Source organism: Pseudorca crassidens, chromosome X, assembly GCF_039906515.1.
Source record: "Pseudorca crassidens isolate mPseCra1 chromosome X, mPseCra1.hap1, whole genome shotgun sequence".
Lineage (NCBI taxonomy): Eukaryota > Metazoa > Chordata > Mammalia > Artiodactyla > Delphinidae > Pseudorca > Pseudorca crassidens.
The window spans coordinates 74,806,050-74,820,269 of NC_090317.1; the positions used below are offsets into that span (position 1 = coordinate 74,806,050).

At 37.7% G+C, this 14,220-nt stretch overlaps 1 non-coding gene across 1 annotated transcript; it reads right to left on the bottom strand.

The window, feature by feature from the left end:
• Positions 1-2,171: 2,171 nt before the first annotated feature.
• LOC137217738 (U6 spliceosomal RNA) lies at positions 2,172-2,275 on the bottom strand. Its single transcript, XR_010940238.1, has one exon. It is a non-coding gene; the product is annotated as a U6 spliceosomal RNA (small nuclear RNA).
• Positions 2,276-14,220: the final 11,945 nt, after the last annotated feature.

Sequence of the window (14,220 nt, forward strand, 5' to 3'; positions counted from 1 at the left end):
TTAGAGAAAAACATAGGCAGAACACTCTTTGACATAAATCACAGCAAGATCTTTTTTGACACACCTCCTAGAGAAGTGGAAATAAAAACAAAAATAAACAAATGGGACCTAATGAAACTTCAAAGCTTTTACACAGCAAAGGTAACCATAAACAAGAAGAAAAGACAACCCTCAGAATGGGAGAAAATAGTTGCAAATGAATCAATGGATAAGGGATTAATCTACAAAATATACAAACAGCTCATGCAGCTCAATATCAAAAAAACAAACAACCCAACCAAAAACTGGGCAGAAGGCCTAAATAGACATTTCTCCAAAGAAGACATACAGATGCCCAAGAGGCACATGAAAAGATGCTCAACATCACTAATAATTAGAGAAATGCAAATCAAAACTACAATGAGGTATCACCTCACACCAGTCAGAATAGTCATCATCAAAAAATCTACAAATAATAAATGCTGGAGAATTCTTTAATTTCTTAACCTGTTCACTGTTATGAGCTGAAAGTTATCAGAAACGTGTATTTGTCAAAAGGTTCTTTCTATGAATCTTCTGGAAGATGAAGCATTTTTACAGAAGCATCAGAGTACAAAAATAACTGTCTATAAAAGACAAAAGACTTAAAAAGCAAGGTTAAAGACCTGTTTACAAAGCAATTGTCAAAGAAATTTGTTGTTTTAGTGGCATACAATATTAAAACAATAATTAGAATTATGACTGATGATACTACATGAGGACATATTTAAATTTTAGAAATTTCACATAATTTCTAGAACATTTATATTAATGACAATTATCTATACTCTACAACCTAAGAAGGTTTATCACCACTCATTTAACAATGCTTCCCATGTAATTTAACATATAAAATTAGCCTAATTAGTTTAATGTCTTTCTTTGATAAGGAGAGAAAACAAATCTTGAGGTGCTCCGGAGGCATTCTGGAAAACCTCAATGTTATCTACAGGTCAAAAGAACTTCATTTAGAATTTGATTTTGGGGAAGTTTGTCAAATATATTAAAAAGGGTTTAAAACACTTGGTCAAATAGAATCATAGGTCACTATGTAACAGTACTTAGTTATCCACCCAAGCAAAGTGACAAAAGATTTCAAAAGCAAAATACAGAAAGTTGCAACAGTTTACTTAAAAGGTAAAAAATTGGGCTTCCCTGGTGGCGCAGTGGTTGAGAATCTGCCTGCCAATGCAGGGGACACGGGTTTGAGCCCTGGTCTGGGAAGATCCCACATGCCGCGGAGGAACTAGGCTCGTGAGCCACAACTACTGAGCCTGTGCATCTGGAGCCTGTGCTCCACAACAAGAGAGGCCGCGATAGTGAGAGGCCCGCGCAACGCGATGAAGAGTGGCCCCTGCTTGCCGCAACTAGAGAAAGCCCTCGCACAGAAACGAAGACCCAACACAGCCAAAAATAAATAAATAAATATTTTTTTAAAAGGTAAAAAATCTTTACTATCTGTTATCAAGAGCATATCAATATCCCATTAAAACTTCGTGCTCTTAACAGAGAGAAAACCAAATTCAGGTTTTGCACCATCTTACAATTTATTCTAATCTTAGCCAGTCTTGATCACATACAGAACTCTATTCTCAAGGCTTCTCTTCGACAAAACTTCTATAACTTACTTTTTTTTTTTTTTTTTTTTTTTTGGAGGTATGCGGGCCTCTCACTGTTGTGGCCTCTCCCGTTGCGGAGCACAGGCTCCAGACGTGCAGGTTCAGTGGCCATGGCTCACGGGCCCAGCCGCTCCGTGGCATGTGGGATCTTCCCGGACCGGGGCACGAACCCGTGTCCCCTGCATCGGCAGGCGGACTCTCAACCACTGCGCCACCAGGGAAGCCCTAACTTACTTTTTTTTTAACCTTTAGATTTTTGTCCTATGTTTTCCTTTTCTCTCTCTCTCTTTTTTTATAGGATTTCATTTTACTTTAATTTTTTTATTTTAAAAAATGTATTGTATTCAAGTATAGTTGATTTACAATGTTGTGTTAATTTCTGCTAAACAGCAAAGTGATTCAGTTTTATGTATAGTCTTTTTCATATTCTTTGCCATTATGGTTTATCAGAGGATATTGCATATAGTTCCCTGCGCTAGACAGTAGGACCTTGTTGTTTATCCATTCTATATATAGTAGTTTGCATCTGCTAATAAAAATATAGAACACTTCACAAATTTGTGTGGCATTCTTGTGCAGGGGTCATGCTAATATTCTCTGTGTCATTCCAATTTTAGTATATGTGTTGTGGAAGCCATCATTCTCTCTCTCTTTTAAAGCTATCTTTAGGACAAAATTACTTTCTCTTCCCCGAACTAAGTGTATTTCCATTCCTTATACCTTCTTTTTCCTTGCATACAAAGATGTTTTCCTTATTAATTTTTAGTGGTTTTAATTACATATTTTAATTATAATTCTTAAACGCCTTCATTTGTAGCAAAAACTAAGAAGTAAGCAATTATGAACTGTCTTTTACATTAGCATTCTGTAGATTGGCAAACTTCTAAATACTATTTATAATTTTTTTAAATATGTGCTTTCTTATAGAAAATGTCTCCATGTGGAACCAAACATATTTATTAATAGTCCTAAATATCTTTAGTTTCTCTGTAAAAGGAAGCCTATGTTTAGTAATTAATGTTTCAGTACCTTATTTTATTTGGGAATGATCTAGATATTCAATAAGCTTCCATCATTTAATTTAATTTAGCAAAACCCTAAAGTTTGAAGTTGCCAAAAAGATTTGGAGAAACGATTTCTAAGTAGACACACCATAAAACATGATTATTCTTAAAGAGTTCACCTAAAAACTCTTAACCCATTTACATTTAATTTACTTATAAAAATTTTATTATATCAAGTCATCTTTCTGGCTGACAAATTTTGCAACAGATATAAGATCTTATTTAACTTCTAGTAAATCTAGGTACAATAAAAGTATTATATTTAATGTTGATGACTCTAAAGACATTAATAATAAACTAACTTTAATACCAAATATTAACTTAGTACTGAATATTTCCCAGTCTATGTGATCCTGAAATTCATTTTAGTTTCTTCCATATTTCTGAGGATTTATCTAAATGCTTAATTTTCTTTAAACCAACTAAATAGGACTCTTTTACAAATTAATTTTGGCTATATCACACGTCTACAACACACACACATATATGTAGACACACACAAACAGAGACCCCTTAGTTCTCATTTCAAATTTTCAGCCTTAAATCAGGTACAATAACACAAAACCCATCAGTTACAGAAAAGTCTGTTCAAATTGGGTTTCTGGCAGATGGAAGAAATCAAGGTCACTTATTTAGATGGCTAAACCTTTTCTTACTAATATTTATGGAGAAGACACTGAAGATTATTTATATTTGTCCTTGACACGGCAAGTTCCAAATGACCTATCCCCCTTTTCATTTTCTTTTGATAAGGGTTACCTTTCTTAAGTTTGCATTTTAAAAAGATGGCCTAGATAAGAGTTCCTCGAGAAGACTAGGTAGAACATTTACCTCTCAAAGGCTCAGGGAGAGAAATGCAAGTGCCTCCTAGGAGGACTTTTGTTCCCATAAGGCCAGAATTTTTTTTCAATACTTACAAGCCTCTTAAGATAAATAGGGGGAGGTTTCGGGGAGTGGAAAAAACGATTGATGGGCTTTGAATTGTTTCTGGAGCTACATCTCTGGTCCTGGAAAGAGTAGACTGCTGTTTTTAATTCCTCAAGGAATTGGGTAGCCACATAAATGATATCAAAGGATGGACATACTGATCCACCTATGTTGGAATGTTTTTCTTCCCTCTGGGTATATTTAGCTTGGGGGAGAAAGCCAAAAAAATTTCTATCAGGTTCTGAATATCAGCTATGGTCACTTGTTTAGTCAGACCAATGGCCTCCCATCTTGGTAATCCATTTACAAAAACTTTTGAGAATCCTCTCTGGGTTTAAGAAATTCTTTAACTATGGCCCTCAGTTCAGCCTTTGACCTGAAGAGGATTGCCTACAGCCTCAAGTGGTCCCATTTCTAAAGGTAACTGTTTAATAGTCTCTTCAGAGTGGAAAAGCAATTCATACAGAGGATTACAAGAATGAGTACTCAAATAAAGCAGTATAGAGGGGAGCAGTAGGAACTAAGTCAATCTTATAGTCTTTTGTTTTAGGTACGTTTTATATCTTTAATCTTTCATTAGCCTTCTACAACAAATCCGTCAATTAAGCTATTTTGGAAATTAGAAGTGCATACCAATTAAAATAGGTACAAGTGTTTAAGATGAACCCTTTCTAAAATTTTAACAATTTTGAAGTCTTTCCAATTCAGAGGGCTCATCATTTGTCTATTGATGAACAGGATCTTAATAGTGACTCAAACCAATAAACCTTTTTATGGTTAAACCAAGTATGTAAGAGGCATCCTTCAAGAGACTGCAATGCATGCAGCCCTCACAAGATGCAGAAATTTCACTCCCAAGGACATTCTAAAGAAGTAGAGACCTTCATTGTACACATGGAAACAACAAAGGTTGAGATGACCAAAGCCCCTTATGGACTGAGATCACTTATGACAAACTCCCCTGAGAGCTGACACTCTCAGACAAAGAACATTCAGTTTATCTGACTGACTGCCAAATGTACGCCAGTATATGCACCTTCTGTATGGTGGAAACCAGAAAGAATATTCCCGTTGATCAACAAGTCAAGTTCTCAGGAAAGGAAAACCTAACCAGACCAAGGAGGACTGGTTTTCCTCCTTATGACCAAAGACACAAAAGACAGAAACAACAACAACAAAAATCAGTGACCATCTCTGGGAGGAAAAGGATTAACAAATCTAGAATACTCTTCCAAACTTCAAACCAAAAGTCACTGAGTCCAAAGAGCTAGCCCTACAGAAATTTATTCCCACTAATCTAATTTTAGAAAAGAGAAAAACTCTTACCACTCTAATTTCCAGCAGATCCTGCAGGCAGAGATCAAGGAAACTGACTAACATGGTAAGAATTCTTACCTTCTGAGAGGTTTCTCTAACTGCATGCACAGAAACCAGTTTTGGAATGTCAAAAGAGGCCCATCTTGGCCATTTCAGGGCAAGAGTTCCTTTAATTCACAATTTAAAAGGACTTGCAAGTATAAGTTCCAAATATACATAAACTCAACTGGGGTGCTAAGTCAGAAGTTTTCTGACTCCTCTCATTTCTCTGTTTGGGAAACTCTTCCCCATTTTAAAGTTGGTTTGTTGGAATGAAATTGCTAATGAAATTATGTGGTGGACCCATGTGTTGTTTGTGAATTTAAGTCCTCTAGGTGTCACCCTAGAGTCATTTCAGCTCTTTTATGTGTCTTAGCTTCTCCCTCTGTCAATCTAAAATCACATGGGTGCTCAGAGTACTGCGTAGCCAACACTTATATTGTGTGTCCCTGGGCGAGCAAGTTTTTAATTAATGAGTGGAAGTCCCTATTGGACCACTGCATAGTATGAGGACTTGCCTTCACCACTTCCATAAATTTCTCAGTTGTCTGAGAAAGCCATAACTGTCCAGGAGAAGTTGTGTCCCTTTTCTTTGGAGCAGAGAACTCTCATATGGTATCTTCACTGTTATTCTGACAAATTCTGTTAAGGTAGCCAAATTGAGAAAAGACATCAGGCCAGTCTCCTACCTAATCACCCAGTCCAAACCACTCAGTGTCTTTCAACTGAGCAAATCTTCCCAGTGTTTCTCAACCAGGCCCTTTTTCCCAGTGTCTCTCAACTGGGAAAATCCTCCTCAGTGTCTCTCAACTGAGGAGTCAGGTACCTTTTTATCCACAGCCAAATAAAACTCAGGATTGTCAACCAATAATCGGAAGATCTGAGACCAAGAGACACTTATTCAAATTCATCTGGACTTGCTAAGGAGGAGGATGGACACAGGACCAAGGCTCCAATTCCTCACAGAGTTCAGGTGAAGGAGAGAAATCTGCTCTGGGTCCCTTCATGGTTGCCAAAACTGCCAACAACAAAAAACTCTGAACAATGTGAGAACTGCAAGTTTCAGTTTTATTTTGGGACTTACTGAGGACTATAGCCTGGGAGACAGCCTTCCAGATAGCTGTAAGGAACTGCTCCAAAGAGGTAGGGGAGGAGCCAATATATATATGATTGGGGGCGGGGCGCTGAGAAATACATGTAGTCAATCATACATCTTGGTAAAAAGTTACTGCTAGTCACGAGCATCAGATATATCAGTTAATGATTTTAGTGCTTCTCTAACTATGGGAAGATGCATGAATCTGGGGTCATTGAAATTCTTCCTTAGATATGCATTTAACTGTCTAGGGGCCCATTCAAAACAAGGAATGCTTCATCCTGAATTCCTTTCAGTGTGTGTTCTAGGTCAGCCACTGCAACAGCTAATGACTTGATCCCTGTAGAACTCGAATGGTGGGCAATATTTTTTGTTTACAAAATAAGTATATTAATAAAGAGTGAATAGAAGTGTACTTACTTAACATGATAAATAAATCTGTATCAAACCAGAAGCCAACCTCACGCTATACCTGGCATTCCCATTAAACCCAAGAACAGGAGAAGAATGCTTATTATCACCACTATTTGACATTCTTTTGGAAGTGCTAGGCAATGCAATTAAGACTTTCCTCCCTTTGGGGCTAAGGCCAGCCTTGCTTATTCTCTCTGAGGCCATTGGTCCCCCTGGATATCCTCACCCATTAACCCCATCTTAACCCTCTCTCTCTAATATACAAGCAAACTTCCAGCTGTATAAAATTCAGGCATGTTTCCCACTTTCAATATTTCCCTTTCTTGGCACTTGCCTCTCCCAAAGTATAGCATTTCTCTGTATAAACATTCCACCCTTCCTGATGTAAACATAGTTTCTCTCTTCTCCTGTTGTAAAGAATTAGTGATAAACCCCTCCTTAACCTATTTACCTCTACCTCTTTCCCTGTTGTTGTCCTGGCCCAGCCCTTCCCTTATTCTGTTCTCTAATCCTCTCCCACTTCCCTGAGGTTTTTATAATTTTTATCAGTACACCAGTCTCCAAAATAAGTTATCTCTCTAACTCCTCCACCATGTACTTTATCCCTGGGCTTTCTCAGAGCTTCTGACAATGGGCTAGGGAGAGGTCAAGTTATAATGCAATTGTAGATTCAGTCAGTATTCAAGTTACCTAGAGGCCCTTTCAGTCTACACACACCTGTTCTCTGTTTAACAAACAGGGTAGAAGATTGGTATAAGACGAACTAGAGGGCTTTATATTTTTGGATAGGTGATCCTTAAAAACTCCAAACTTACTCTTAAGATAAAATATGTGAAGACATGAACAAACTTACAGAATAGTAATTGCCATGATATCTTTTTTCAGTTAGAAGTATATCCAGCAACATTTATAAATGTGTGTACCTACATTAATTATTCTGTTTCAAACCATGATATTTTCAGTAGAGCAGTTGATATTTGCTTCTTTAATCCATAAAATTACATTCAGACACTTAGTATGTGTCCTAATTGTAATTTTATAGCAAAATATATTATTTTCAATTTATTTTTTCATACTTACACATTTGTACATATTATTCAATTTGACTAATACTTTTGCCAGCATTTTACTATGAATATGTTCAAATATATAAAAATGTTCAAAGCATAGTAGACTAAAGTGTGAAAAAATAGTGCAGTGAGCAACCATATACACACCACCTGGATTCTACAATTCACATTTTGCTGTTTCTGCTTTATCACATCTCTATCCATATGTCCATTCATGCATCATTTGTTTTGTTCTTTATATGTTTCAAAGTAAGTTTCAGACATTAGTATACTTCATGCCTAAACATTTCAGCTTGCAGTTTTGAAAGGATAACATAGATATTTCTGTACTGACATATAAAGATGTCCATGTTATAGTAAATGAAAAAAAGCAGATTATAAAAAACACCATTTATGTTAAATGTAAACATTATGTAGACATAAGAATTTAATTGCCTAAACAATATACATTTACACCTTATTACTTCTTATCAGGGCCCCACTTTTGTTCAGTGTGGCAATGTGCCCAGGCCAAGTATTGAATTATAACTGATTCAAGTCAATCACGGCAATCTTATTTTCTAATTTTCCAGCTTCTTTCCTTACAGGGATGGCCATATGGCTAATGAGAACAAAAAAGAAGTCATCCAGGGAGGCTTCTTGGAAAGTGTTTGCTTGATTAGATAAAAGAGACAAATTCATCTTGCATGGCTTGCCCCTTCTCACCAATCTTCTTGCCTTGAATGCAGACATTATATGTGGAGGTGCAACAAACATCTTGCAACCATGAGAAGAGAAAGATGAGGACAAAAGCCCATGAACTAAGGATAGTCTTCTCATATTCTTTGTAATATTTTTAAAGCAATCATTCACATGTATTATTGTAATATATGAACAAGAATATCTTATTTAAAATTGGGATACAATATCAGCATTTACTTAATTCAAAGCAAATTTTGGAGGCTTAAATGAGGAAGTGTGTGAGAAAGTAGCAAAGTGTGAAAAATAAAGTTAAATACATCTTATTGGATTAGTAGTCTGTCTTATCCTGAGAAAGCAGAGCCTGAGACAAGGACTTTCATATACATGTTGATGTTGGGAAGTGATCCCAGGCAACAGGAGTAGGATACTGGGAAGAATGAAGCAGAAATGGAAGGAAAGTTATTAGAAGGGTATGTTTTCGGCTGCAAAACTGGAGGTAGATCCCACCGAGGAGCCACATAGAATGTACATGCAGAATCGCCCTCTGGAGGGACATGAGAGTGGAATGTTTCTCTACCACTCCCATATCCCATTGGTCGAGGGTCACTACATGGAGTGTTCAACCCCTTGCACTTCCAAACTTATGCATGCTTAAAAATGGCAGAAAAGGGGCTTCGCTTGTGGCGCAGTGGTTGAGAGTCCGCCTGCCGATGCAGGGGACATGGGTTCGTGGCCTGGTCCAGGAAGATCCCACATGCCACGGAGCGGCTAGGCCCGTGAGCCGTGGCCACTGAGCCTGCGCGTCCGGAGCCTGTGCTCCACAACGGGAGAGGCCACAACAGTGAGAGGCCCACACACCGCAAAAAAAAAAAAAAAAAAAAAAAAAAAAAAGGCAGAACAGATTCTTACAGGCCTATGACAGAAAGTGAGATATATCACAGTGTAGACAAGTGATGCCAGGTTCAACCTGCTTGAAGAATGTTAGGGTTGAGAGGATGTGAGGTGGGGCATGAAAGGTGTTTGATGCCCAGTCCACACACAAGATGATAGATATCTGGAAAATAGTGGTGGCAGTAGCAGTGCCAAGGAAGAAAATTTTCTTTCATTTTTCTTTAGTTTTAATATTGACATTTATAAAAAGAGAGGCAACTTTGTGAAGTAAATAGGCACACAAACTCTGGAACCAGAATACCTGGTTATGAAATTCAACTCCAACATTTACTTTTCACTTGACTTTTATCAAGTTACAAAACTTTTCTGTGCCTCTGTTTCATCATCTGTAAAATGGATACAATAACACTAGTTACCTTATAGAGTTGTGAGGACTAAACAAGTTAAATGTTAGCTACTAATATTTATAATAGAAATACAGTTTTGTTGTAAAGAATCAGAATATATAGATATATAAAATACAAAGTTCTGTCCTTTATCTGTTAGAACACTTTTGTTTTCAAGTAAGAGAAAACAAACCCACACTGCCAGTGAAGGGTTGGAGAGAAAGGCCCATGAAAAGGATATTGAGATGGGAAGCTTTGGGCTCACACAGTTGGAAGGGGACATAAAGCTATTCTGTCAGCAAAGTAAGGTCAAGAGGTTAAGGGAAGCTGAGGAGTGAAATGGAACTCAGACAAATCGAGTGGTGAATGTTAGTATCTAGCTACCCAAGGGGAGATGTTCCTTCCCTTACCTCCTTCTGTTATTACTTCTACCTCTTTTTCTGGTGCTTCACTACCTTGCTTCTTAGCAGCAATACCTCCTCTTTTGTAACTAGGACAATGGAGAATGTAGGGCTACTGTGGAAGAATTTTTTGGCTTAGTTGACAAAAAGAACTAAAAAAAGTAGGATGTCTAGTCAATGTTTGCTCTGAATAAGTTCATCTGAAAAATGCACTTTTGAAAAGAAAACAAAACCTATACAATTAGATTGCCATTAAATTACAACAGAACAAAAAGAAATATGCGTGTAGGACTATGCATTTCTTCCCACCTTTCCCCAACATCTCTTTCTCAGAAAGGAAGATTGTGAATAAGGAAAGAAGGAGGAAGAAAAGAAAAGGATACACTGAGGAGTATGAAGCAGCACCTCTTCTCTTACTTTAAGTAAACTACAATATGAAAAACACCATATAGGAATCATTCTAAAGTAGGTTTCCTCTATAACAAGGTTGGGAAAAGAGAATGGTGTGAGTGGATATAACAAAGGGGGACAGTGGCCACTGTTTTTCCTAGACTTTGTTGTCCCTTAAGATGAATACATGATTCACTAATATCTGACCTATTGTATGTAAATTTAAAATATAGTTAATTCTTCACACCAGCCCGCCAAATTATTTCCTACCTCTGTTTGTGTGTGAATTATTATAAAAGGTCACTTCCCCAATGTATATGAAATGAGCAAGAAATTAAAGCCCAGGGAGAAACAAGAGCAGCTCATTTCTTTTATCCTTTGATCCTGTTGGGAACTACAAATCATTGATGTACCAATATTTTACTGTCCTTCATCCAACTGATGTCCTCTCTTCCCTCCTTATTCAGTTTAAGTTCCATTGATAATAGCTACAGTCACTCCTTCACAACACTCTCAACTACTTTTCCTCACTTCTGCTTTATGACACTTACTTGGCAAAAGTCCAATCCTGGTTAAACCCAACGCCTGCACAGTCAGCTAAATGTGACTGAAACAAAGCGTAACTATATGGCCTGGTCTCACTTTAAATGGCTACAAAGCTTCAGGGACCCTTAATGCTGCCTGGTGATCACACATATTTCTTATGTCCATTCACCAACCCACTCTCCTAGATCATACCTTCTTTCTTCTTAAAACTTCAACAATTCCAGAAGCAAGAAGAACTACAATCCTACAGCCTGTGGAACAAAAACCACATTCACAGAAAGATAGACAAGATGAAAAGGCAGAGGGCTATGTACTAGATGAAGGAACAAGATAAAACCCCAGAAAAACAACTAAATGAAGTGGAGATAAGAAACCTTCCAAAAAAAGAATTCAGAATAACGATAGTGAAGATGATCCAGGACCTCAGAAAAAGAATGTAGGCAAAGATCAGGAAGATGCAAGAAATGTTTGACAAAGACCTAGAAGAATTAAAGAAAAAACAAACAGAGATGAACAATAAAATTACTGAAATGAAAAACACACTAGACAGAATCAATAGCAGAATAATGGAGACAGAAGAACGGATAAGTGACCTGGAAGACAGAATGGTGGAATTCACTGCTATGGAACAGAATAAAGAAAAAATAATTAAAAGAAATGAAGACAGCTTAAGAGACCACTGGGACAACATCAAATGCAACAATATTTGCATTATGAGGTCCTAGAAGGAGAAGAGAGAGAGAAAGCACCCAAGAAAATATTTGAAGAGATTATAGTTGAAAAATTCCCTAACATGGGAAAGGAAATAACCACCAAAATCCAGGAAGCACAGAGAGTCCCAGGCAGGATAAACCCAAGGAGAAACACACTGAGACACATAGAAATCAAACTGACAAAAATTGAAGACAGAAAAATTATTAAAAGCAACAAGGGAAAAACAACAAATAACATACAAGGGAACTCCTATAAGGTTACCAGATTTATCAGCAGAAACTCTACAGGTCAGAAGGGAGTAGCATGATATATTTAAAGTGATGCAAGGGAAGAACCTACAGTCAAGATTACTGTACCTGGCAAGGATATCATTTAGATTTGAAGGAGAAATCAAAAGCTTTACAGACAAGCAAAAGCTAAGAGAATTCAGCACCACAAAACGAGCTCTACAATAAATGCTAAAGGAACTTCTCTAAGTGGAAAACACAAGAGGAGAAAAGGACCTACAAAAACAAACACATAACAATTAAGAAAATGGTAATGGGAACATACATATCGATAACTACCTTAACGTGAATGGATTAAATGCTCCAATGAAAGACGCAAGCTCGCTGAATGGAAAAAAAAACAAGACCATATATAAGCTGTCTACAAGATACCAACTTCGGACCTAGGGACACATACAGACTGAAAGTGAGGGGTTGGAAAAAGATATTCCATGCAAACAGAAATCAAAAGAAAGCTGGAGTAGCAATTCTCATAACAGATAAAATAGACTTTAAAATAAAGAATGTTACAAGAGACAAGGACGGAACTACATAAATATCAAGGGATCAATCCAAGAAGAAGATATAACAATTAGAAATATATAAGCACCTAACATAGGAGCACCTCAATATATAAGGCAACTGCTAACAGCTATAAAAGAGGAAACCAACATTAACACAATATAAGTGGGGGACTTTAACACCTCACTTACACCAATGGACAGATCATCCAAACAGAAAGTTAATAAGGAAACACAAGCTTTAAATGACACAGTAGACCAGATAGATTTAATTGATATTTATTGGACATTCCATCCCAAAACAGAAGATTACATTTTCTTCTCTAGTGCACACGGAAAATTCTCCAGGATAGATCATATCTTGGGTCACAAATCAAGCCTTGGTAAATTTAAGAAAATTGAAATCATATCAAGCATCTTATCTGACCACAACGGTATGAGATTAGAAATCAATTACAGGGGGAAAAAACCGTAAAAATCACAAACACATGGAGGCTCAACAATACGTTACTAAATAACCAAGAGATCACTGAAGAAATCAAAGAGGAAATCAAAAAATACCTAGAAACAAATGACAATGAAAACACGACGACCCAAAACCTATGGGATGCAGCAAAAGCAGTTCTAAGAGGGAAGTTTATAGCAATACAATCCTACCTTAAGAAACAAGAAACATCTCAAATAAACAACCTAACCTTACACTTAAAGCAATTAGAGAAAGAAGAACAAAAGAACCCCAAAGTTAGCAGAAGGAAAGAAATCATAAAGATCAGATCAGAAATAAATGAAAAAGAAATGAAGGAAACTATAGCAAAGGTCAATTAAACTAAAAGCTGGTTCTTAGAGAAGATAAACAAAGTTGATAAACCGTTAGCCAGACTCATCAAGAAAAAAAGGGAGAAGACTCAAATCAACAGAATTAGAAGTGAAAAAGGAGAAGTTACAACAGACACTGCAGAAATACAAAGCATCCTAAGAGACTACTACAGGCAACTCTATGCCAATAAAATGGACAACCGGGAAGATATGCACAAATTCCTAGAAAGTTATAACCTTCCAAGACTGAACCAGGAAGAAATAGAAAATATGAACAGGCCAATCACAAGTAATGAAATTGAAACTGTGATTAAAAATTTTCCAACAGAGGGGGGAGCTTCAAGATGTCAGAAGAGTAAGATGTGGAGATCACCTTCCTCCCCACAAATACATCAGAAATACATCTACATGTGGAACAACCCCTACAGAACACCTACTGAACGCTGGCAGAAGACTTCAGACCTCCAAAAGACAAGAAACTCCCCATGTACCTGGGTAGGGCAGAAGAAAAAAGAAAAAACAGAGACAAAAGAATAGGGACGGGACCTGCACCCCTGTGCAGCTGTGAAGGAGGAAAAGTTTTCACACACTAGGTTGCCCTTTGTGGGCAGAGACTGCGGGTGGCAGAGGGGGGAAGCTTCGTAGCCATGGAGCAGAGCACAGCAACAGGGGTGTAGAGGGCAAAGCGGAGAGATTCCCGCACAGAGGATCAGAGCCGACCAACACTCACCAGCCTGAGAGGCTTGTCTGCTCACCCACCAGGACGGGTGGCAGCTGGGAGCTGAGGCTCAGGCTTCAGAGGTCAGATCCCAGGGAAAGGACTGGGGTGGTCTGAGTGAACACAGCCTGAAGGGGCCTAGTGCGCCACAGGTAACTGGGAGGGAGCCCAGAAAAAGTCTGGAGCTGCCGAAGAGGCAAGAGACTTTTTCTTGCCTCTTCATTTCATGGTGTTCAAGGAGAGGGGATTAACAGCGCTGCTTAAAGGAGCTTCAGAGATGGACATGAGTCACAGATTTCAGCGAGGACCCCAGAGACGGACATGAG